The sequence below is a fragment of the Heterodontus francisci genome, chromosome 16 (assembly GCF_036365525.1).
Source record: "Heterodontus francisci isolate sHetFra1 chromosome 16, sHetFra1.hap1, whole genome shotgun sequence".
Classification (NCBI taxonomy): domain Eukaryota; kingdom Metazoa; phylum Chordata; class Chondrichthyes; order Heterodontiformes; family Heterodontidae; genus Heterodontus; species Heterodontus francisci.
This window is the reverse complement of record NC_090386.1, coordinates 64,615,536-64,641,292: the sequence shown is the minus strand read 5'-3', so window position 1 is coordinate 64,641,292 and position 25,757 is coordinate 64,615,536.

Here is a 25,757-nt window from a genome sequence, read left to right as displayed (position 1 = left end):
TAATAGCTGAGGTAATAAATGAATACTTTGCATCTGTCTTTACCAAGAAAGAAGATGCTACCCCGGCCACAGTGAAAGAGGAGATAATTAATACACTACAAGGATTTAAAATTGATAAGGATGAGGTATTAGATAGGTTCTCTATACTAAAAGTTGATAAGGCACCAGGTCCAGATGGGATGCATCCAAGGATACTGAGGGAAATGAGTGGAAATTGCAGAGGCACTGGCCATAATTTTCCAGTCTTCCTTAGACTCGGGGGTGATGCCAGAAGACTGGAGAATTGCAAATGTTATGCCTTTGTTCAAAAAATGAAATAAAGATAAGCCCAGGAACTACAGGCCAGTTTGTTTAACTTCAGTGGTGAGGAAACTTCTAGAAAAAATAATTTGGGATAAAATTAATAGTCACATGAACAAATGCGGGTTAATTAACGAAAGTCAGCAAGGATTTCTGAAGGGAAAATCATGTTTAAATAACTTTCTGGAGTTTTCTGAAGAGTAACAGAGAGGGTTGATGAGGGCAATGCAGTTGATGTGGTGTACATGGACTTCTAAAAGGCATTTGATACAGTGCCACACAACAGACATGTGAGCAAAGTTGTAGCTCATGGAATAAAAGGGATAGTAGCAACATAGATACGGAATTGGTTGAGTGACAGGAAACAGAGTAGTGGTTAATGGATGTTTTTCGGGCTGGAGGAAGGTTTGTAGTGGAGTTCCACAGGGGTCAGTGTTGGGACCCTTGCTCTTCCTGATAATATATTGACTTGGACCTTGGTGTACGATTTCAAAATTTGCAGATGATACGAAATTTGGAAGCATTGTGAACTGAGAGGATAGTATAGAACTTCAAAAGGACATAGTCAAGCTAGTGGAATGGGCGGAAAAGTGGCAGATGAAGTTCAATGCAGAGAAATGTGAAGTGATTCATTTTGGTAGGAAGAACATGGAGAGACAACATAAAGTAAAGGGTACAATTCTAAAGGGGGTGCAGGAACAGAGGGACCTGGGTGTATATGTGCAGAAGTCATTGAAGGTGGCAGGACAGGTTGAGAGAGCAGGTAATAAAGAAGACAGTATCCTGGGCTTTATTAATAGTGGCATAGAGTACAAGAGCAAGGAGGTTATGTTGAACTTGTATAAGATACTAGTTCGGCCTCAGCTGGAGTCCTGCATCCAGTTCTGGGCACCGCATTTAAGGGACGACGTGAAGGCATTGGAGAGAGTGCAAAAAAGATTCATGAGAATGGTTCCGGGATGAGGAACTACATTTACGAAGATGGATTGGAGAAGTTGGGACTGCTTTCTTTGGAGAAGAGAAGGCTGAGAGGAGATTAGATAGAGGTAGTCAAAATCATGATGGGTCTGGACAGAGTAGATAGAGAGAAACTGTTCCCACTTGTGAAAGGATCGAGAACAAGAGGGCACGGATTGAAGGTAATTGGCAAATGAAGCAATGGTGACACGAGGAAAAACTTTTTCACACAGCGAGTGGTTAGCATCTAGAATGCACTGCCAGAGTATGTGATGGAGGAAGATTCAATAAGGAAATAGATAGTTACATGAAAAGGAAGAACGTACATGAGACGGGGAGTAGGTGGGGGAATGGCACTAAGTGAATTGCTCACTTGGAGAGCCGGTGCAGACACGAAGAGCCAAATAGCCACCTTCTGTGCTGTAGCAATTCTGTGATTCTGTCATTCATATTTAGCGCATTCTGAAATGACTAATTGCAGACCGAGTAACAGTCACACATCCACTTTCACACCGCACAATAACAGGCCATCATTAGCGTACGTAATATACTTTCTCCCCTTCCATTTTTAACTTTTAACTTTAATAGTCTATGAAAGAATCAAGAAGATGCAACCATCAAAAAACAAGGCAAGCACAGGGAAATCAAATCACAGCTGTTCATTTTGCAGCTGTGTAAATGGTCCTCAGAAAGCTGTGAGCGTCCGGAATGTCATTATCAAGATGAGACAAGAGTTTTGCAGAAATGACTCCAGCTCTGGAAATGCATGTTCAGCCTCGACAGAAGACAGGTGATAATTAAATTGAACTCCTGGCACACAACAGCACTCAGAGAGCTGAGTGCATACATCAGAATAATTGGCACGGAGGATATCATACCTGGCATGCGGACCAACTGTTTGTCTACCTATTAATGCTGTGTAACAGGTGTGCTATCCTCTGTGTCCAATATGTACACCTGCCATGTGCTACTTTGCAATGTCAGAGTGGAAAATTACCCCTTTACTCTCTGTTGATTGGAAGCCTGTATCAGACAAATACCTAAAGATTGTTTGTATTGGGCATGGCAGAGGCAGATGTCTGTGAATGAGATGCCTAATTTCTGAGCTCTAATTGCTGCTACACTGGCAATGTTTCTCTTTCTGTCCCATTCTTCAGCACTGTCACAGTTCCAGAAGCTGCAGGTGTTGTTGTTCACCTGGACTCAGACATACAGAAGTCTTTTCCATCTATCACTCCAACAATGAAATGCACAAGTTTTCCATGACAGCAGGTGTAAGGATTAAGAAGAAAGAACTTCTAGGTTTTGCAGCAGTCACTTTAAATTCTTAGATTGATGCTCAGTTATCTCACAGGAATTTTGTATTCAGAACATCCAACTGGCTGACCATAAACTAGATGGGATCATCAGTGACAAGAAGGTTGGCATCTCTATGGAATAAAGACTCTATGGTCAGCTTAATTAGTTAAATGACAACTATTTCTGCAATCCAATTAAATGCTTCAGAAATAAAGAACATAATTAACAGAATTTGCCCATAGTTTTCTATTGTATTCACAGATCTGACTGATTTATACTAGCCACATACTTGCTAATACATCATCACTTGTATAGTTTACCAGGGATCAATCCCTATGCTTCGAGCATGACTATTTTTCTGCAATAAGATCATTTTTGCATTTAGACAGAGAAAATGGAGCAAGAGAGGAGGAGGCACAAAGATGGGTGGGGGAATTTTATGCTCTTCCCCACAGCACATTTAGAGGTGGGGAGAGCATGTAATTGCGTGGGATGGTGACAGGGGACCCCGCCACCTACCCGCCTCCGCCAAAATTAAGTCCGGGGCAGGAAGGCCTGTGGACAACCTTCCCGCCCTGCCACCAATTGAGGCCCTTAAATGGGCAATTAACGCCCAATTAAGGACTTCATCCCGCCATCGTCACAATCAGCCCAGTGGCACGAGGGCCTGTCGCTGCATGGTGAGCACGGCAAGAAAAATCGTGCACGTTGTTTGCTGGCTCCAGGGTGACAGGGGGGTCCTTCGTTAAAAGACACAGTGCCTGAATGAGGGAACCGGCATCAGGAAGGGAAGGGGCCTGCTGAAAGCCATATCCCTTCCTTTGCTGCCGACAACCCGACACCTCCCTCCCCCGACCCCCATCCCGCAAGACACTCTCCCCCCAGCACCCCCCGACCTACTCATGGCCTGGGTCCAGTGCTGCTCCTAGGCCTCGGATAGGTGCTCCACCGGCAGCAGCCACCGCCTCTGTGGTGGCGCTGCTCAGTTAAAGAGCTGCCAGCCTCTGATTGGCTGGGGCAGCTCTGAGGGCGGGATATCCGTTGCCGGGGTCCTCGATCGCGTGGAAGGCCCACCACTGTCCAATTAAGTGCGTAATTGGCATGTGATTCGGCAGGCCTCCCACAGAAGGGGCAACGTGGGGTTCTCGGTGGAGCTTTTGCTGGTCAAGACCCTCTTCACCTGAATAAAATCCTGACCAGAATGTGTGAGTGAACAAGAGACAGAGAGAGAAAGTAAGAATACTAATGTGAAAGGCAGTGACAAAGAGAAAGAAAGAGACAAACACAGAGAGACAAGTATGAGAGACAGAATCCCAGCAAAAAGACAAGAGATAGATGTAGTGGTAGAGAGATGGAGAAAAACAATGAGACAGAGATTCAGACAAGCTGTCGGTTGAATTTTAAGAGCTTGCCACCGATCTCAGCGGTGAGCTTAAAAAATGGCCGCATGCCAAAGAGCCGCCACAATCTCCCACACGGCAGCTCATTTAAATAGCCGTGGCAGCCCACCCCACATCACGTAGAGGGGGCGGGCTGTCCGTCCCCGGCAATGGCATCAGCTGCCTGTGCGCAGGCGCTGGTGACATTTTTAAAGGGCAACCAGCCCTGCTGGCATATTTAATTTTTTTTTAAAGGAAACCACCCCTCCCCCAAAATTTATCAAATAAATTTCTAATTCCCTTTTCCCACCCCCCAATAACAATTACATTAACTATTTGCCCTTCCCTCCTCCAAAACACTTACCTTTCAAACCTGACCACCTTCCCCCAGACTGCACAAAGTTTAAAGTTTACCCCTTCCCACAATCCCTGCACTCATTACATTTATTTGACCCCATCCCCTGCCACCCCCACACTGGAAATTTTTAACTCCTCCCCCCTCCCCACCAGTGTCACGCCGGCTTTCCCCAAACAGGGAATTGAAGGTGCAAAAGTGCTGGCCGCCATACTGAGGATCGTGGCGGGCCCAGATGTTTGAAGGTACATTTATGTTAATTTATTCATTTTATTGATTTAAATATGTAGATGCAGGTCCCATCACCCACTGGAGGGTGGGGGGCTGCCACGGAGCCTCGACGCCACCAGGAGAATCGGGCCGGGCCCTCCCGGTGTCGAGCTCCATGACAGGCCTCTGCTGCAGCCATCTTCCAGCCACCCCATCACGGAACCCAACATCGTGGGCTTGGTAAAATACAGCCCTGTGAATGAGAAGAAGAATTAGATTTGACGTTAAATTTGCAAGACGCCATTTGAAAGGAGTCTGGATCAGAGAATTAAGTGTCCGGGTCAGGATGCCTGATTTGTGCTGCTTCCCGTATTTCATTCATTAATTCTATGGTGTCTCACAAAATTAGTCATTTTTTTTATACTTGAATTGTTAGAGATGATTGGTTTCAAAAACTTACAATGTCATGCATGTTAGCAACACAGGTGTGAAAACCCTACATTACCAGTTGCAAAATCATCAGTTTGACAGGCAGCCCAAGGTCATTTGTCCTTCAATTCAAAATACTCTGCAGGAGTCTATGGCCCAAATTTTGCGATCAGTGCTTGCCGCTGACTTCAAAGAAAGCTGTCCACAAAGATCTAGCGATCTCTATGGCATGGATTTCCCATTTCCTGAGAGCAGTTTGAAGGTGGCGCCAAGACAAGGGGATCTCCAGGCATCCAGCGATGCCATCAGTGATGTCATCAAGCAAGGTAAGCAGCCAATCACATTGAAGTATTCTTACCAACAGTGAACCAGCAAGTAAAATGCACTGAACTTTTCACTTTTGATTATTATTTTACAAAGAACAAAAAATGATTAGGACGCACACATGGAATTAAGGTAGCATCTAAAATATATATTTTTTTATTTATTTAGAGATACAGCACTGAAACAGGCCCTTCGGCCCACCGAGTCTGTGCCGACCAACAACCACCCATTTATACTAACCCTACATTAATCCCATATTCCCTATCACCTCCCTACACTAGGGGCAATTTACAACGTCCAATTTACCTATCACCTGCAAGTCTTTGGATGTGGGAGGAAACCGGAGCACCCGGCGAAAACCCACGCAGATACAGGGAGAACTTGCAAACTCCGCACAGGCAGTACCCAGAATCGAACACGGGTCCCTGGAGCTGTGAGGCTGCGGTGCTAACCACTGCGCCACTGTGTCGCCCACAGTGATGATACACTTTCTTCTTTAAAAAATTAAAAAGGTCAATTTTTTTTTTAATCATAATGGAGAAATTTGACATTCCACAAATATAAAATAATTTTTTCAGGGACAGTGATGCTGTCCAGCAGTAATTATGAACATCGTACACTGTTAAAAACTCAGTTGCACCTCATTCAACGAGGTGTGACTTTTTCAAGGCTTTTTACAGCATGGAGAAAGAAAACCCAATATTAAGACAGAAAATGGGGCCAGGGCAAGTGGTAAAATGGTGTAGCCTTCAATCCCTTATTGTAAAGTGGACTTATTATTGCATGAGGTAGAAGTGAGAAGGATTTTCCCTATTTGACACTGAGCCTACCCTCCTCTCAAGATAGTAAGCATCATGCCTGGCAGGAGGTAGCAACCATGCTCAACATAATGTCAATTATTTGCATTATCTAGAAACAGACATGGAAAAGGATAGCATGCTTTATGGAACGTGGAAGGTGCGACTAACAAACAGTACCACATATCAGCTAGATGAACCAAGATTGCATGCAGCAGAATGTTGTCCATCAACCTATTACATTTTACTGCTGACCCCTGCCAAGCACCCACACCCATGCATTTCTGTCACTGCATTTCATGCCTATCCATACTTCAACAGGGAACATACTTAAACAGAGAATTGCAGTTGGAAGCTTGATCATACTCTTATCTTCCAAAGGCATCACCCATTAAACAGCTGTAACACAAACATAGTAATTTACTGGCATTCAGGATGGGCTTCCTGGTGGGCATATAGCAGCCATCAATTACCTCTTCTATTTGGGGAAGTACAGCAGTATGGTGACATATTTCAGGAGGAAAGGATATGAAATTGCTGACCAATGTTTCAATCACTCGCTTAATATATATGAACAGTACATTAACTAGTATTGCTGTACTAGCTATGAGTGAACCACAAGCGTAACAGTTGAAGGTAGTGGTGACCTTACTAATACCCATCGAAAATTTATGTTACAACATAGCTGCAGGTGTCAGTGCTACAGATGGAAAAGCTCTACAACTGGCTGCATGCCAACTTTGAGTCGGCTGAGGCAGTTGGTCTTTGATCACTGACAGCTAGGCATGCCAAGATTGGCAGATAGAGCCTGGTACTTGATCATTTGCTTCAGAAATAAAATATTTTGAGGCACTTCTAAAATAAACTTGGCTCTCCAAAATTTCTCAGTAAAATACCAAACATTTCCAAAATGTGGAGATGATGCCTAATAATAAAAGTAAGTGTTGCAAACAAACTTTGCATTACATCTGGAGTTACAAAAGAAGTTAAAGCATGAAATGGGCATAAACACTCGAACATAAAATGCCAGATGCTATTCATTGACACAGGATTTCAACCCAGTAGGCAAGGGGCACAGAACCTGCTCTACCAATTCAAGATTCCACTACGCCCATGACTCAATTGCTTTCATGGTGCACAGCACCACTATTAATTGGATATTATTAATTTAAAATACGTTCAGATCCTGAAAAGTAAAGACAAATCTTGTAACATTAACTTATGCAATCATGCTCCCTCGAATGGCTCCAGATGATGAAAACAGTGAGTAGCAAAGATGCACTGCAGCAACTCACCACACCTCCTTTGACAGCATCTTCCAAACCCACGACCTCTACCACCTAGAATGGCAACAGCAGCCGATGCGTTGGAACACCACCACCTGAAAGTTCTCCTCCAAGCCACACAACATCCTGACTTGGAAATATATCATCGTTCCTTCACTGTAGCTGGGTCAAAATCCTGGAATTCCCTCCCTACCAGCACTGTGGGCGTACCCACACCAGATGGACTGCAGTAGTTCAAGAAGGCCGCTCACCACCACCTTCTCAAGGGCCATTAGGGATGGGCAACAAATGTTGGCCTTGCCAGCGACGCCCACATCCCATGAAACAAATTTTAAAAAAAGTTTTCAGGTTGTGTGTCGAGTTAGTTGAACTCACAGCAGTACTAGGCCACTACAATGGATTTCAATGCCCCTTGGCTAAATTTGGAAAACTGTCCTGACCATTTATTGATTTCTACTTTAGTGGAAATTCGGTAAGGGCAGGATCAGGTTTAGGTGTAGATTGCTAATGTAACTTTTATTTTTATCTTATAAAATAAAATGCCTCCATATGTGTGCAGTGAAATCAAGGCCAGAATTTTACGTCAGGGCGGAGGACCTGCATACCAGCCAAAATGTTGAGGTCGAGCCCACCTCCTCTGGGCCTGGAAGCCATGCTGTGATTTTACATGGCCCAGGCCCTTAATTGGCCTCGGGCGGGACATCTGCCCCCCCGAGGCAGCAAGTCCCACTTCCTAGAGCTGCTGGCCAATCAGCGGGCTAGCAGCTCTTAAGTCCCAGCAGCACCACTGGGAGCGATGGCCACTACTGGGACTGCACCCAGCAAGAGGAGTAGCAATGGAAGTGGCCCCAGAATTGAATTAAGTGTGTGGGGCCTTGCCGAGGACAATTGGCTGGGCCCCAGTGAGGCAGGTGGGGTCGGTTGAGAAGTGGGGAGGGAGGTGCACCAGTGGAGGCAGTTGTGCCGTTGGGTGTACCTCTGTGGGGCACAGGGTGCCCAATCAGGAGGCACACCCCCCCAGGCCCCCAAGGAAGCTGCCAGGTTTTACCAGGTGCTAAAATACCAGCAACGGCGGGAGGAGACCCTTAAGGACAGCAATTGGCCTGGGGCGGGTGGGCCATTTTCAACCTCCCCCATTGCTAGTAAAATGGCAGCAGGGACAGATAGGTGATGGGAATGGCACCCCCGTCTCCCACTTGATTTTACGCCCCCCTCCCCCATCCCACTCCTGGGGTTGGGGGGAGGGTGGTGGCGTACTATTCTGACCCAAGAAACAATTTTTCCACAGAAATGATGGAGGAAACCTCTACCCCAAATGGCTGTGGATGCTGGGCCAATTTACATTTTTAAGTCTCAGATTGACCAATTTTTGTTCAGTAAGGGAATCAAGGGATATGGTGCAAATGGAATTAATTTACAGGTCAGCCATGAATGGCTGAGCAGGCTTGAGGGACTGAATGGCTTCTTCCTGCTCCAATATTCTGATGTAGTCATTTCCTGCCCGTTTCTTCTGACCTGGAGCTTCAGATTTACAAGCAACTGCCAATCTACAAACTTTCTTCAGTAACTGTAATTAGCCTTCATTTGACTTCAGGATCTGTCTATTTACAACAATTTGACTTTGCGACCTTAAAGGGACAGCCCACATTAAGCACAGCTTAAAGTGGAATGTGCATTACATAGTGCACACTACTGTCATTATAAAACAGCCAATCTTCAAACATACCATGAAAAATACCTTAGGGGATCCTTTACTAGGTTTAAAATTCAACGACAGTGTTATTGACAACTCCAAATAAAAATCAAAGAAGACACTTATTTCAAAATGTCTAACTTGTCACATGGCACTATTAAGTTTCAAATCCCAGCGACATTATGTAAAAGCAAAGCATACAACAATAGCCTTCAGAGAGCTTTCAATCTTGGTCATGATTTACAGAATAAATCAGTGCAACAGTCACCTGAGAAGGTGCAATGGTTGAACTTTGATATGTGCTGTGTAGTGCACTGTAGCATATCATTTTATGGCGTTCTCTATCATTACTCACAACCTGTCTGTTCAATGTACTGAAAATCTAATCAGGTTCTTTGTTTTTATTTAGCTAGTTCTGATATCAGCCAAAAAAAAATAGAAAGCACCGGTGATGAAAGAAGAAAAGTGTTAAAATGTATAAGCCGCGGATAGACCACCGCTGTTATTAGCTAAACATCGACATTCCTCTGTTCATTATTTTAAAATAACCAGATTATACCTTTTCTTTGGCTGTATGAGATGGAGATACTATTGTTATTTTTATATTTTAAGTACTTTAGAATTTAGTTTTGTACAAAGGAACCGAAGTAGACCATTTAGCCCATCGAGCCTGTTCTGTCATTCACTGAGATCATATCTGCTTTATATCTCAATTCCATCCACCTAACTTGGATTCATATACTTTTATATCCTAGCAAAAATTTATCAATCTCAGATTTAAAATTACTAATTGATCCAGCATGTACTGCTTTTAGTGGGAGAAATTTCCACTTTTCTAATATCCTTTGCATAAACAACTGCTTACAACATCTCTTCTGAATGGCCGAGCACTGATTTTAAGGTTATGCCACCTTGCGTGGGATTTCCATTCTGGGGTCAGGACACCAATTCGCGTTCACTTCCGGGTCCCCAACCCGCACTGCTTGGCAACGCGCATGCGTTGCAATTTTAATTGGAAAACTGGATAATTGGCCCAGAGTTGCATTTGCGGCACAATTAGCAGCAGCGAACATGGGAAGTTGGCAGGACACCGAGAGGAGCAGGCCTGATTTAAAGGGCAAGGGGCAACAATTACTGTGGTTGTCATTCTTCTGAAAAATGGAAGGTGAAGCTGAGCAGAGGGCAGTGGGTAGGGAGGGCCACCGTGCCAGGGCAGCCCTCCAATTTTCTGATGCCACACTTGAGGTTCTGCTGTTAGTGCTAACAGCACGGAGAAGCATCCTGTTCACTGTCAGCAGCAATAGAAAGCCTGCAAAGTTGACCAAGAAGGCATTGCTGGAGGTGGCTCATGAAGTCAGCAGCAGAGAGGTGGTGAGGAGGAACTGGGTCCAGTGCAGGAAATGTGTCAATGGCCTGCTTCGGCAAGGTGAGTCCAAATACAGACCCATATGCCATGCCTCCTGGTCAGCAGTCACCAGAATAAAAGTGAGGGGAATCCTGAGGATGCAAAGAGTTCTCCTGACCATAGAAGAGATGTGTGCACAGCAGCATTGATGACCATAAGCATATTTCATAACCCTAGTGCTATTGGACAATGGGCTATGGGAAAGGCTGCAACATCCTATGTGAATGAAAAGCTGCAAGTGGTGAGGGAGAGAGGCATTGTCCTAATGGCATCTTTTTCACCTCGCAGGCCAAATGAGAGAACAATGCCAGGGAGCGCAAAGGGGCACACTTGAACAGTGGGGACACCCAGCTCACATCACTGACGCATTTTGAGGAGCTGGACCTTGATTTGGCAGTCGCTAGCTACCGCAATGTTGGAGATGGAGAAACAGGAGTCCAACTTAGACAGAGTGAAAAGATCTCAACATCCCCAGGTTCAGGGGATGCATGGCAATCCTCCCCGTGAAACAAGCTGTCATCTCATTAACTCATGCAGTTGAAGCATCTGTTGATTGTGCCGATTTCTCATAACCACCTTCTGTTATGTCTCTTAAAGGGCCAGCTGTAGAGGGGGAGGAGTCAAGACACCAGCAACCTATTGTGGAGGAGTCAGAGGAGGAAGACAACTCAGAGCCTGCTATACATTTCTTATGCACCTTCCACCAGTGCAGATACTTGCACCTTCATGGGTCCTCGCGCGTTATTACAGACGGTGACACAGGGTGAAGTGCACATCACATCAAAGCGGGAAGATACGGGGGAGGCAGAGTCAACTGTGGTCAGTCCTCCTCGAAGGATGGAGGACAGGCGCAGCAGGGCAGAGATGCAGAGCCTACAGAGTCACGAAACAGGCGGCTCTACCTGGAGAACTAGCGTGAGATGTCTGTCCACAAATCGGAGTTACCTGAGGCAATGTGGAGCTATGGGATGAGAATGAAAGAGTCCATTCATCTCATGTGCTGCACAATGGTTCAGTGCTTTCAGTGCATGAGTTCCTGCAATGAGAGAGTGGCCAACCTCATGGAGAGCCATATGCCGTATCACTCAGAGTGGATGCAGGAACAGCGCACTGCACGGAATGCATACCATGGTCTGTAGCTTTGACTGGTCAGTGGCACAAATGGCGTAAAGAGGCATGGCATGGTTCCCTCTAGTGATCAAGGGTGCCATGAAAGGGCTGAGAAGGTGCCAGATGGTGATGAGAAGGCCACCCCTCATGGGGCTCCGTCATCATCATCCGCCCCCATGGCCTCTCCGATGGACGAAGCATCTGTAGAGTTACGCCCTGTGACAGAGGCTGCCTCTGCAGTGATGCCAGTGCAGCAGCCTTTGGAGGTGCACCACCCCCCCCCCCACCCCCGGACCCCTCACCCCACCCATCAACCGCCCGGCACTTCCACACCGAGGCTGACCGCCACAAGCATGGTTTACTAAAGAAGTTGAAGAGCTTGTCAAGAGGAAGAAGGAGGCTTATGTTAGGATGAGACGTGAAGGCTCAGTCAGGGCGCTTGAGAGTTACAAGCTAGCCAGGAAGGATCTAAAGGGAGAGCTAAGAAGAGCAAGGAGAGGACACGAGAAGTCATTGGCGGATAGGATCAAAGAAAACCCTAAGGCTTTCTATAGGTATATCAGGAATAAAAGAATGACTAGAGATAGGTTAGGGCCAATCAAGGATAGTAGTGGGAAGTTGTGTGTGGAATCGGAGGAGATAGGGGAAGTGTTAAATGAATATTTTTCGTCAGTATTTATAGTGGAGAAAGAAAATGTTGTCGAGGAGAATACTGAGATACAGACTACTAGGCTAGATGGGATTGAGGTTCACAAGGAGGAGGTGTTAGCAATTTTGGAAAGTGTGAAAATAGATAAGTCCCCTGGGCCAGATGGGATTTATCCTAGGATTCTCTGGGAAGCCAGGGAGGAGATTGCAGAGCCTTTGTCCTTGATTTTTATGTCGTCATTGTCGACAGGAATAGTGCCGGAAGACTGGAGGATAGCAAATGTTGTCCCCTTGTTCAAGAAGGGGAGTAGAGACAGCCCTGGTAATTATAGACCTGTGAGCCTTACTTCGGTTGTGGGTAAAATGTTGGAAAAGGTTATAAGAGATAGGATTTATAATCATCTTGAAAAGAATAAGTTCATTAGAGATAGTCAGCACGGTTTTGTGAAGGGTAGGTCGTGCCTCACAAACCTTATTGAGTTTTTTGAGAAGGTGACCAAACAGGTGGATGAGGGTAAAGCCGTGGATGTGGTCTATATGGATTTCAGTAAGGCGTTTGATAAAGTTCCCCACGGTAGGCTATTGCAGAAAATACAGAAGTATGGGATTGAAGGTGAATTAGTGCTTTGGATCAGAAATTGGCTAGCTGAAAGAAGACAGAGGGTGGTGGTTGATGGTAAATGTTCATCCTGGAGTATAGTTTCTAGTGGTGTACCGCAAGGATCTGTTTTGGGGCCACTGCTGTTTGTCATTTTTATAAATGACCTGGATGAGGATGTAGAAGGGTGGGTTAGTAAATTTGCGGATGACACGAAGGTCGGTGGAATTGTGGATAGTGCCGAAGGATGTTGTAGGTTACAGAGGGACATAGATAGGCTGCAGAGCTGGGCTGAGAGATGGCAAATGGAGTTTAATGCGGAAAAGTGTGAGGTGATTCACTTCGGAAGGAGTAACAGGATTGCAGAATACTGGGCTAATGGGAAGATTCTTGGTAGTGTAGATGAGCAGAGAGATCTTGGTGTCCAGGTACATAAATCCCTGAAAGTTGCCACCCAGGTTAATAGGGCTGTTAAGAAGGCATATGGTGTGTTAGCTTTTATTAGTAGGGGGATCGAGTTTAGGAGCCACGAGGTCATGCTGCAGCTGTACAGAACTCTGGTGCGGCCGCACCTGGAGTATTGCGTGCAGTTCTGGTCACCGCATTACAGGAAGGATGTGGAAGCTTTGGAAAAGGTGCAGAGGAGATTTACTAGGATGTTGCCTGGTATGGAGGGAAGGTCTTACGAGGAAAGGCTGAGGGGCTTGAGGTTGTTTTCGTTAGAGAGAAGGAGAAGAGGTGACTTAATAGAGACATATAAGATAATCAGAGGGTTGGACAGGGTGGATAGTGAGAGCCTTTTTCCTCGGATGGTGATGGCAAACACGAGGGGACATAGCTTTAAGTTGAGGGGTGATAGATATAGGACAGATGTCAGAGGTAGTTTCTTTACACAGAGAGTAGTAGGGGCGTGGAACGCCCTGCCTGCAACAGTAGTAGACTCGCCAACTTTAAGGGCATTTAAGTGGTCATTGGATAGACATATGGATGAAAATGGAATAGTGTAGGTCAGATGGTTTCACAGGTCGGCGCAACATTGAGGGCTGAAGGGCCTGTACTGCGCTGTAATGTTCTAATGTTCTATGTTCTATCTCAGTCCCAGACAAGCATGAGCGAGCAGTCTGCCTTCACCTCATCCTCAGCCACAGGGGGAGCAACTTGTAGGAGTGGCTGTGAGTGCAGGCCACCACGTCGATAATGTCACTTTGTGGGTCACTTGGGTGTTTATGTTACATCAAACTGTTATTAGATAAAGCACTGGGCATGCTGTTGCACTGAGGCAGACTTATGTGTTTTCATTTTTTCATGACAAAAGGCAGGAGGATGGAGAATAAGAAACAAAAACAGAAAATGCTGGAAATCCTCCACAGGTCAGGCAGCATCAATGGAGAGAAAAACAGAGTTCTGATGAAAGATCATCAACCTGAAACATTAACTCTCCTTTTCTCTCCACAGATGCTTCCTGTGCTGAGTATTTCCAGTATTTTCTGTTTTTGTTTCAGATTTCCAGCATTCATAGTATTTTGCTTTTTTGTTGTGACGGGCAATAAGGTTTGGCAAAGCGAAGGAGTGTGTTGGGGAAGAGTGTGTCAGCTGGAGACTCTGGAGCCTCACAGTGCTTGTGCCATTGGAAGGTTGCTGACTTTTGTTCTTAACGAATGTTTGCTGTCACTCAGATGAAGGAGAATCTACTCTCCAAATGTCCTGCAGACTGAGTATCGCTCAGGTGAAGCGTGTCTGGATCAGAGTGACTCTCGCATCCCATACATCTTGGTAAGCACTCCCCCTCCTGAGCCTATCACTACGACATCCCTGCAAAGTATGGGGACTGTTCTCCAGTTCTCCTTCAACCTCCTCCTCATCCTGTCTTCCTCCTCCTATTCCTTTTCTTCTTCCTCCTCTGAGGAGTTGTGCCATTACAGCATTTCTCCCTCTTCAAGGTCCACACCTCTCTGAAGGGCCATGTTATGAAGTATGCAGCAAAACACCAAAATATGCAAGACCGTTGATGGAGTGTACTGGGGCGTGCCACCTGACTAGTCAAGGCACCTGAACCTCATCTTCAGGAGGCCGATATCCTGCTCAGTGATCACCCTTGTGCTCAGGTGGCATCGGTCGCAATGTCTCTCAGCCTCTGTGGCAGGTTTGCACAACAATCAGCCATCTCCTCATGGGATAAGCCTGCTCTGCTAACAGCCATCCATGCCTTTCTGATGACGCCATGAAGAGCTGCAGCACCTGCGATTGCCAAAGGATGAAGGCGCAGGGCAGCTTCCAGGATAGCATGCACACACCTGCATAAAGGTCTTGCGGTGGTTGTTGCATGATTGCCTTTAAGTGTGATGTCCCTTTAAGATCTCAGTATGCTAATTTGCCAAGTGCCAGGACATAGCCATGTGACTACATGCCAGTCTCACTCTGTGACTGTAACAACTAGAGGCAAGTCATGTAAATAGTTAGCTTTGTACTGTATAATAGTTTAGTTTAGTTTAGAGATACAGCACTGAAACAGGCCCTTCGGCCCACTGAGTCTGTGCTGACCATCAACCACCCATTTATACTAATCCTACACTAATCCCATATTCCTACCACATCCCCACCTGTCCATATATTTCCCTACCACCTACCTATACTAGGGGCAATTGCTAATGGCCAATTTACCTACCAACCTGCAAGTCTTTGGCATGTGGGAGGAAACCGGAGCACCCAGAGGAAACCCACGCAAACACAGGGAGAACTTGCAAACTCCACACAGGCAGTACCCAGAATTGAACCCGGGTCACTGGAGCTGTGAGGCTGTGGTGCTAACCACTGTGCCACTGTGCCGCCCTAGTTGTTAATAAACCTGTTTGAGATCTTCAATCAACTGAACACCACGCATCTTATTTATGTTGCCTCAGATAACATAAAAATCTTCTCAATACATGGTGGCAGCTGTAGTGAGAAGACAGAATCCAAGATCGAAGACCACAGGAAACAGCTTGAAAATCTACCTATACCTAAAAGAGAGAAAGTTAAAAGAAACACTGGCCAAACAGTGTAAAGACAACAAAACACACCACCAGCTGCAGAAGACAGTGCACTGAATGACAGGCTGAAAATCAATCACTGTGATCGGGTGAGTCAGTGTGCTGCCTGTAGAGGAACCCCACTTAAAAAAAAGCCTTTAAGTCCTTAAACGATTGATTTTTTTTTGCCTCTTAAAGGGTCCCTGGGATAGTAAAAAATTCAGGGAAGACCTAATTCCTCGCCGAGGCTAATCAGGTCTACGCCATTACAGAAGCCGCCTGACAGCAAAAAGCGCAGGAATCTTCCATTCATACAGCTCGCAGCTAAATGTATAAAAAGAAACCATTAAACCAATCAAATGCTACAGAGCCTTCAATCACTTGGCCTAAGTTTTAAAAAACTCATAAAGCCACTCAATCATGAAGAATTACCTATTGATCAGCTGTATAAACAAACAGACTAGAGTGCTGGAAGCCAGATAAACAGACAAGCTGCTCCTGTCAATCAAACCATTAAGTCTAAAAGAGAGATTTTCTTTAAAAGGGAAACAGTACAGAGTCATAATGCAACTTCTTAAAGCAAGTTCTAAGCAAAAGAACAGCAGGAAGATGGATACCAAACTTCCCAGCATGAACTGGACGGCCATTGATATCCTACCTGAGTTCCAAGTATTCAAACAAAGAATGCAGTTATGCTTCAGTGACCAAGTAATTACAGAACCAGGAAAGCAAGCTGTAAAAATAATGATAGCAATTGTAAATGAGGGATTACACAGAATCAATACCTCAGGCATATCTGAAGAGGACCAGACAAATCAAGCAAAGATATGGAAAGTGCTGGAAAATCAGCTCTGATTGAGAGTGAATTTTCAAATTCACCACCTGGCCTCAATACACTACTTCATCAGTAGATGCTGTAGTAAGGGCAACAAATGAGACTTCTCAGAAACTGAGCTGTTAGACCAAATAATGGAGCTGGTAATTGTATCAACACCCAATGAAGCATTTCAGAAGGATCTCTTGTGGAAAAAGAAAGGTCACAGCATTGATGCACTATTCAAAGATGGCAGGAGGTACAAAGCCATTGTTGCTGAACAACAGCACCTGCAAGCACTAGGTATAGCCAACAGTATCAGTGCCAATAACCAGGTCAAAAAAGCAAGCAAGCTGTGTGTTAAATGTGGTTGGTCCCACTCAAGGCAAAGCTGTCCTGCATATCGTGACCTATGCAAGGCATGCAGGGCAAAAGGACACTGGGCCCACCATGCAGGAATTCTGGCTCCAAAGACGCAGCCAGAAGTCATGGTAGAATGCAAACGAACAGATAACAGGGCAACATCAGCAAGGAAAGCACCAGAGACCTGAATAAATGCAAACCGATACATGATGTCACCAGCCATAAGACTCAGAGAGAAGTAGTTCTCAGACAGAAGATGAGCAAGCATTCCACATTGTAAACCTGACACATCATGTTGATGAAGTCCAACAACTGGAAGCTTTCGCCACTATTAACATCATGTGCTCAAAGAAAGCTGGCAAACATACACTCAGGGTCAAGACTGACACCGGTGCTAATGCAAATATCATACCAGTCCAAATTCTCAAAGATATGTACCGGATTTTCTGGAAATCAATGATACAACTGACAACTGCAAAGTTATCTGCATACAACGGGTCATCCATCCTTTGCAGTGGCACACTGACAATTGCATGCAGCTATGGCAAGTCAGCATGGAAACTACAAACGTTCTATCTAGTAGACACGAGTGGACCAGCACTGGCAGGAATACCAGTGTGTAAGGACCTCAACAACATAACTATCCACAAGAGCATTGCCCAGGGGAAATCTCCAAGGATCGGAACCCGCTCGCAGACTCTGACCAGCATCAAATGGTACAGTCTGGATCCCAGCAAATGCACAAATATGCTGCGTCTTCACTTCTGCTCTCTAGAGAACCGCCAGCACCACAACGAGCCAGAACAGACAGGTATCTCTATGAGACCAACACTCTTTGCCTAACGGGTCCTCGACCTTGGGCCACAAGCCTTCAGAGTTAGAGGAAGAGGAGAGGCGAAGGACACGCAATGTCCTGAAGAAGCTGAGGAGGAATGAGGTGAAGCAATGTCTGTTGGCTCTTTGAGATGAGGTGCTGGAACTTTCCAAGAATGACAAGGCCTCAAAAGTGGTCACATTGAGAAAAGCAACAGAGTATGTTCGCGGGCTGAAAGCAGAAATTGAGTGCAGAGAGGAAGAAACCTCAGTAAGAACAGCAGAAGAGACACAAATTCCCCGAGCAAGAGCTGTCAAACCACCAAAACGATAAATGGACTTTTGAACCGCTATACTTGTAAAGTTCATAATCTCTATACCTGTGTAAATAATTTTGATGTTATCTAATGTTATGTGTTTTTACTTTTCGCATACAAAACTTATCTTTGGAAAGAAGGGGGATGTTGTATGACTGCCTTTAAGAGTAATGTACCTTTAAGATATTAGTATGCTAATGAGCCAAGTGACAGGACGCAGTCATGTGACTATATGCCAGTCTCTCTCTGTTACTGTAACAACTAGAGGCAAGTCATGTAAATAGTTAGTTCTGTACTGCATAATAGTTTAGCTGTTTAATAAACTTGTTTGAGATCTTCAGTCAACTGAACTCCACACATCTCATTAATGTTGCATCAGACAACATAACAAACTTCTCATTACATTGGTCACAGACCAGCTGAATGTGCAGGGAGTAGAATCCCTTTCTTTTGAAGAATCTCCCCAGTTGGTCAGTCGGTGCCTTGACGGTCACATGGGTGCAATCAGTGATCCCCTGCACCTGAGGGAATCAGGCGATGGAGGCAAATCCCACTGCCCTTTGAGCTTCAGTGCTGCGATCTACCTTGAATTCAATTAAATCGCCTGCCCTCACGAACAAAGTATCCTTTACCTCCGTGATGCAATGATGTTGCTGCTGCCTGTGAGCTGCCACTGATGTTGCTGCTGCTACTTGGAAGGACACGGTTGCAAAAAATTGCAAGGCCACTGAGACTTTTACAGCCACAGGAAGACCACGATGATGGTTCCTGTGAACCCTCGGATGACCCTCAACGAGGGCAGACAAGTCAGCAACTATCTGCCTGCACAGGCACAGCCTTCTGTAGCAATGATGCTCCGACATGTCCAGGTAGCTTCTCCTTTGGTGGTAGACCCTCTGCTGAGGATATCTCCTTTGTTGTCTTCCTGCCCCTCATTCCTGACCCCTGCACCCCTCTTGACCAGGGGTCTGCGTCTGCTTCTGCAGATACTCTGCTTCATCGCTAGTTGATCCTATCTCAGGATAGTTTAATCCCATTTCCTGTTATTCCTGTTTTCAATTTGAATATGCATTCTTCCTGAACTCCCCTCTCATGAGCCAGTGAGGCCTATAAGCCAAGGAACCCATCCACTGCCTCCCCCAAAGCCACCCTCCCCCTCACCCCCAAAATGCCCTTGTCAAGTGAAGAGATATGACAGATAAATTTCCTGACTCTGTACAACTGGTTGCCTGTGAATTAGGGCCTTTTCTGAGCCTTTCCACTTTAATGGTGCCTCTTGCTTCTCTCTCACCATTCTGACTGAATACCCACTGTGTTTGCGCCTCTTCCTTCCTCCCTCCCATGGTTGAGACCCTGCAAGGATCACGCGCCTCCGAAACAAATTCAAAAGTGACCCCTAATGAGCTGACAACAAGCTCGTTTGTAAGTTTAATAGGTCATTAACTGATCTCAGGTGGGTTGCCTCTTCTGGCTCTTGGCGGAGCCTTTTAAACTTTGAGCGTGCCGACTTTGCATCGGGAAACCGACATGACGACCCAACGGACAGTTTTAAGCAACCACCCACCCCGGTCCCGTCCTCTAAATAAAAATCCCGACACTTGTCCTGGATTCCCCCACCAGTGAAAATTTTTTCTCTCTATCTGTCCTATCAATTCCTTTCAAAATCCTCAAAACCTAAACAAATACCCTTCTGTATGCCAGCGAATACCAGGCTAGTTTGTGTAATCTTTCCTCATTAGCTAACCCCTGGACCCCTGATGGCATTCTGGTGAATCTGCTCTGCAGTCTTTCCAAGGCAAAAAGATCCTAAGATGAGATGCCCAGAATTGTACACAAGACTCCAGATGGTGTCTAAATAGGGCTTTGCATAGCTGTAGAAAAGCATCCCTGATTTATATTCTGCCTTTCTAATAATAAATGTAAGCATTCCATTAGTCTTTTTGATTAGTAAATCATATACTGATTATAATAAAACCATATAGAATTTTTTTACCACTAAACAGCACCAACAATAATTATGGGGTAAAAATTCATCTGCACCCAATTCACGATTCACGATATTCCCTACTTCCTCCTCTTCCTCAGGTGGTCTCCCAATGCCTGGTGATGATGGCTGCAATCTCATGATGGCTAGATTGTGAAGGCTGCAGCAGACCACCACGAACTTGCTCCGGTAAGTATTGTAGGCCTACCGCCGAGTGGCCCAGGCAGTGGAACTATTGCTTTAGTGCACCGATGGTCTGCTCCACGATGTTTCTGGTGACTTTCACTATATGCCCATTGTCCTCATGGTGGAGGGGAGTCATCAGCCAGGTGTAGAGGTGGTAGCCCTTTGTCTCCGGGCAGCCACCCTCTGGTTCTTCTTGGAGGCCTGAAGACAGCGGGAACAGCAGACTGCCTCAGGATGTAAGCATCATGGCTGCTGTCAGCATAGCGAGCATTCACTGACATGATGCTCTAGGCATGGTTGCAACCAACTGCACATTGATGGAATGATTGCCCTTGCAGTTCCTGGACCTCTCCCCATTGACATGGAGGGCCTTCAGAGCCACATGTGTGTAATCGATAATTCTATGCACCATTGGGAATCCCACTATCCTGACAAATCCCTGGGCCCATTCATCCTGCTACTCTCTAAGCAGAGAGAACATAATGAAATTGCCTCTCTTCACATATAGGGCCCCAGCAACCTCCCAGATTCATTCATGGACCGTGTACTGGGGAGATGTTAGCTACGTTGCCCACACCCGCCTGGAATGATCTGGTCGTGTAGAATTTTGATGCAACTGTTACCTTTACAGCCACTTGCCCTGGTGCGAGGCTGCAGGTCCTGTTGAAGGAAGTGACACTGTTCTGTGACCACCACCTTGTTGCATCTGAATCACCACAGGCAATGTTCCTGGGTGATGTGGTGGTATGAGAAGTGCTCTCTGAAAACACATGGTAGGTAGGGCCTTCTAAAGTGAGCCGTCCTTCTCCCTCTTCACATCGTCAGCCGTGGATCAGTTGGTAGCACTTTTACCTCAGAGTCAGAAAGTTGTGGGCTCATAGCCCCAATCCAGGACTTGAGCACAAAATCAAGGTTGATGCTCCAGTGCAGTACTGAGGAACTGCTGCACTGTCGGATGTGCTGTCTTCTTTTGAGACATTAAATCGAGACCTCATCCACCCTCTCAGGTGGATGTAAAAGATCCCAAGGCACCAATCAACATCACTAAAACAGATTATCTGGTCATTATCACATTGCTGTTTGTGGGAGCTTGCTACCATGTTTCCTACATTACAACAGGAACTATGCTTCAAAAGTACTTCATCGGCTGTGAAGCACTTTCAGATGTCCTGTGGTCATGAATGGCACTATATAAATGCAAGTATTTATTTTTCTTTCTTCCCCCTTCCGCAGCCTCCAATTCATTTGTTGGTCATGTTGTAGACCCAGAGGCATTGTAACTACAGCCTCCATACTCTTGGTCACTTGTTGCGTACAGGTGATGAAATCCCGTGTCTTCCCTGAATGGATGCACCAACTCACAAAAAGCCCTCCACAGTACTTCTACAAACTTTGCCACAACAGAAGTAATTCAACTGCAAGTTAGATGCCTGTCCTTTTAAATAGCACAATTGAGGAAGTTCTTCAGGCAGATAAACGCATGTTCTTCCCACTTATACCCAAACTCTGATTCCTCCCCACTATTTGGCTAACCATCCCTACCCGTTAATTACCGAACCCCACCTTCCTCCTCTAGTCACTCTTCATCTCCAGAAACATAGAAAATAGGAGCAGGAGTAGGCCATTCAGCCCTTCGAGCCTGCACCACCATTCAATACGATCATGGCTGATCGTCCAAACTCAGTACCCTGTTTCTGCTTTCTCCCCGTATCCCTTGGTTCCTTTAGCCCCAGGAACTATATCTAACTCTTTCTTGAATATATTTAATGATATGGCCTCAACTGCTTTCTGTGGTGGAGAATTCCACAGGTTCACCACTCTCTGGGTGAAAAAATCCCTCCTTATTTCAGTCCTAAGTGGCTTACCCCTTATCCTTAGACTGTGACCCCCGGTCCTGGGCACCCCACCATTTGGAACATCCTTCCTGCATCTGGTCTATCCAGTCCTGTTAGAATTTTGTAGGTTTCTATGAGAACCCCTCTCATTCTTCTAAAATCTAGTGAATACAAGCCTAATCAACCCAATCTCTCTTCATACGTCAGTCCTGCCATCCCAGGAATCAGTCTGGTGAACCTTTGCTGCACTCCCTCCATAGCAAGAGCATCCTTCCTCAGATAAGGAGACCAAAACTGCATACAATACTCCAGATGTGGTCTCACCGAGGCCTTGTATAATTGCAACAAGCCATCCTTGCTCCTGTACTCACATCCTCTCGCATTTGCCTTCTTAACTGCCTGCTGCACCTGCATGCTTACTTTCAGCGACTGGTGCACAAGGACATCCAGGTCTCACTGCACCTCCCCCTTTCACAATCTATCGTCGTTCAGATAATAATCTGCCTTTCTGTTTTTGCCACCAAAGTGGATAACCTCACATTTATCCACATTATACTGCATCTGCCATGTATTTGCCCGCTCACTCAACCTGTCCAAATCACACTGGAGCTTTTCTGCATCCTCCTCACAGCTCACACTCCCACCCAGCTTTGTGTCATCTGCAAACTTGGATATATTACATTTAATTCCCTCATCTATATTAATATATATTGTGAATATCTGGGGTCCTAGCACTGATCCCTGCGGTACCCCACTAGTCACTGCCTGCTGCTTGGAAAAAGACCCGTTTATTCCTACTCTTTGTTTCCTGTCCACCAACCAATTCTCTATCCATGTCAGTACCTTATCCTCAATCCCATGTGCTTTAATTTTGCATGCTAATTTCTTATGTGGGACCTTATCGAAAGCCTTCTGAAAGTCCAAATACACCACATCCACTGGTTCTCCCTTATCTATTCTACTAGTTACATCCTCAAAAAATTCCAGTAGATTTGTCAAGCATAATTTCCCTTTCATAAATCCATGTTGACTTTGTACGATCCTGTCATTGTTTTCCAAGTGCTCTGCTATTACATCTTTTGTAATAGACTCCAGCATTTTTCCCACTACTGTTGTCAGGCTAACTGTCTATAATTCCCTGTTTTCTCTCTGCCTCCTTTTTTAACTAGTGGGGTTACATTAGCTACCCTCCAATCCATTGGAACTGTTCCAGTGTCTAAAGAATTTTGAAAAATGATCAACAATACATTTACTATTTCAAGGGCCACTTCCTTAAGTACTCCGGGATGTAGATTATCAGGCCCTGGGGATTTATCGGCCTTCAATCCCATCAATTTCCCTAACACCATTTCCCTACTAATATTGATTTCATACAGTTCCTCCTTCTCACTAGACCCTATGTTCCTCAACATTTCTAGGAGGTAATTTGTGTCCTCCTTTGTGAAGTCAGAACCAAAGTATGTATTTAATTGGTCTGCCATTTCTTTGTTCCCCACTATAAATTCCCCTGTTTCTGACTGTAAGGGACCTACATTTGTCTTCACTAATCTTTATCTTTTCACACATCTATAGAAGCTTCTACAGTCAATTTTTATGTTCTCTACAAGCTTACTCGCATACTCTATTTTCCCCTTCTTAATCAATCCCTTTGTCCTCCTTTGCTGAATTCTAAACTGCTCCCAATCCTCAGGTTTGCTGCTTGTTCTGGCCATTTTATATTTCTCCTCCTTGGATCTAATACTGTCCCTAATTTCTTTTGTAAGCCATGTTGAGCCACTCTTCCCGTTTTATTTTTGCGCCAGAAAGGAATGAACAATTGTTGTAATTCATCCATATGCTCTTTAAATGCTAGCCATTGCCTATCCACTGTCAACCCTGTAAGTAACATTCTCCAATCTATCATAGTTAATGTGTGGTTTGCTTATAAAAGTCAGTGCAATGTATATTTGTTGTAATTTCTGTGAAAATACCTCTCCAAGTATATTTCCTTATTTTTATGGTTCACCACACATTAATTAATTCTCTATTGAATACTGATAGTAGAGTACACTCAAGTATTAGCACGCAAAATGGTCATTTGCCCACAGCAATGCTCTGTGTTCCAATGTGGAATTTAATTTTCCTGCATTTTAACAATGAATGAAATAAATACTTATTTTTAATAATTTTATCCCAACATACCCAGGTTTTCTTCTCCTGTTTTCTCCCATTTTTGATACTAAAAGTAGAACTGAATTTTTTTTTTAAAAAACATGCCTTTTTAAAATGACAGTAACAATGACTAGTGTTCCTTACATGGAGCCCAATAGGCTATGTTGCAAGTAACATTCGCGCCACACAAGTGCCAGGCCATTGCCAACCATTTTCAACAAGAGAGAATCAAACCATCTCCCTTTGACATTCAATGGCATTACCATCGCTGAATCCCTCACTGTCAACATTTTGGGGGTTACCATTGACCTGAAACTGAACTGGAGTAGCCATATAAATACTGTGGCTACAAGAGCAGGTCAGGGGCTAGGAATCCTGTGGCGAGTAACTCATCTCCTGACTCCCCAAAGCATGTCCACCATCTACAAGGCACAAGTCAGGAGTGTGATGGAATACTCTCCACTTGCCTGGATGGGTGCAGCTCCAACAACACTCAAGAAGCTTGACACCATCCAGGACAAAGCACCCATTTGATTGACATCCCATCCACAAACATTCACTCCCTCCACCACCGACGCACAGTGGCGCAGTGTGTACCATCTACAAGATGCACTGCAGCAACACACCAAGGCTCGTTAAACAGCACCTTCCAAACCCGCGACCTCTGCCACCTAGAAGGACAAGGGCAGCAGATGCATGGGAACATCATCAACTGCAAGTTCCCTCCAAGCCACACACCATCCTGACTTGGAAATATATCGCCATTCCTTCACTGTCGCTGGGACAAAATCCTGGAACTCCCTTCCTAACAGCACTGTTGGTGTACCTACCCCACGTGGACTGCAGCAGTTCAAGAAGGCAGCTCACCACCACCTTCTCAAGGGCAATTAGGATGGGCAATAAATGCTGACCTCGCCAGCGATGCCCACATCTAATGAAAGGATAAATAAATAAAATGCATTTCTCTTGTGCAGAGTGTTAACCTGCAATTATTAAAAATGGAGTTGAAAACCCATATGCTTTTCATATTTAAATACTTTTCAGGTTAAAATAATGGTGAAATATTAGTAATTAGTATGAATTTTCTCTGTCTCATTTTAACAAAGGCAAATAGGAGAAAAATCATCCAAATGCATTAATTACTAATGTCATATGGCACAATTTCAATCCAGTTGATCTTTTCACATTAAGTCACCAGGGCTTTGTGGGCTAGATTGAGAAACTATGGCCCAAAGACTGCAATTCAGGAATAGCATTAAACAAAAACTCTTGTGCAAATCAAAGCTGAACAGCAGTATTTAGTGCAGTATTGGGTTGTTGAAAGGCATGTACCCAATGTATTAACGGTCTTCTGATTGAAGTATAAAGATAATGCTGCTAAAAATTGCGATCCATACAGAAAATGAGTAACTCCATGAAATTAGAGTATCTTTACAGGAATTTAGACATTTAAGACTTTATAATCCCCACATTCCATATCAATGTATCTTTTTTGG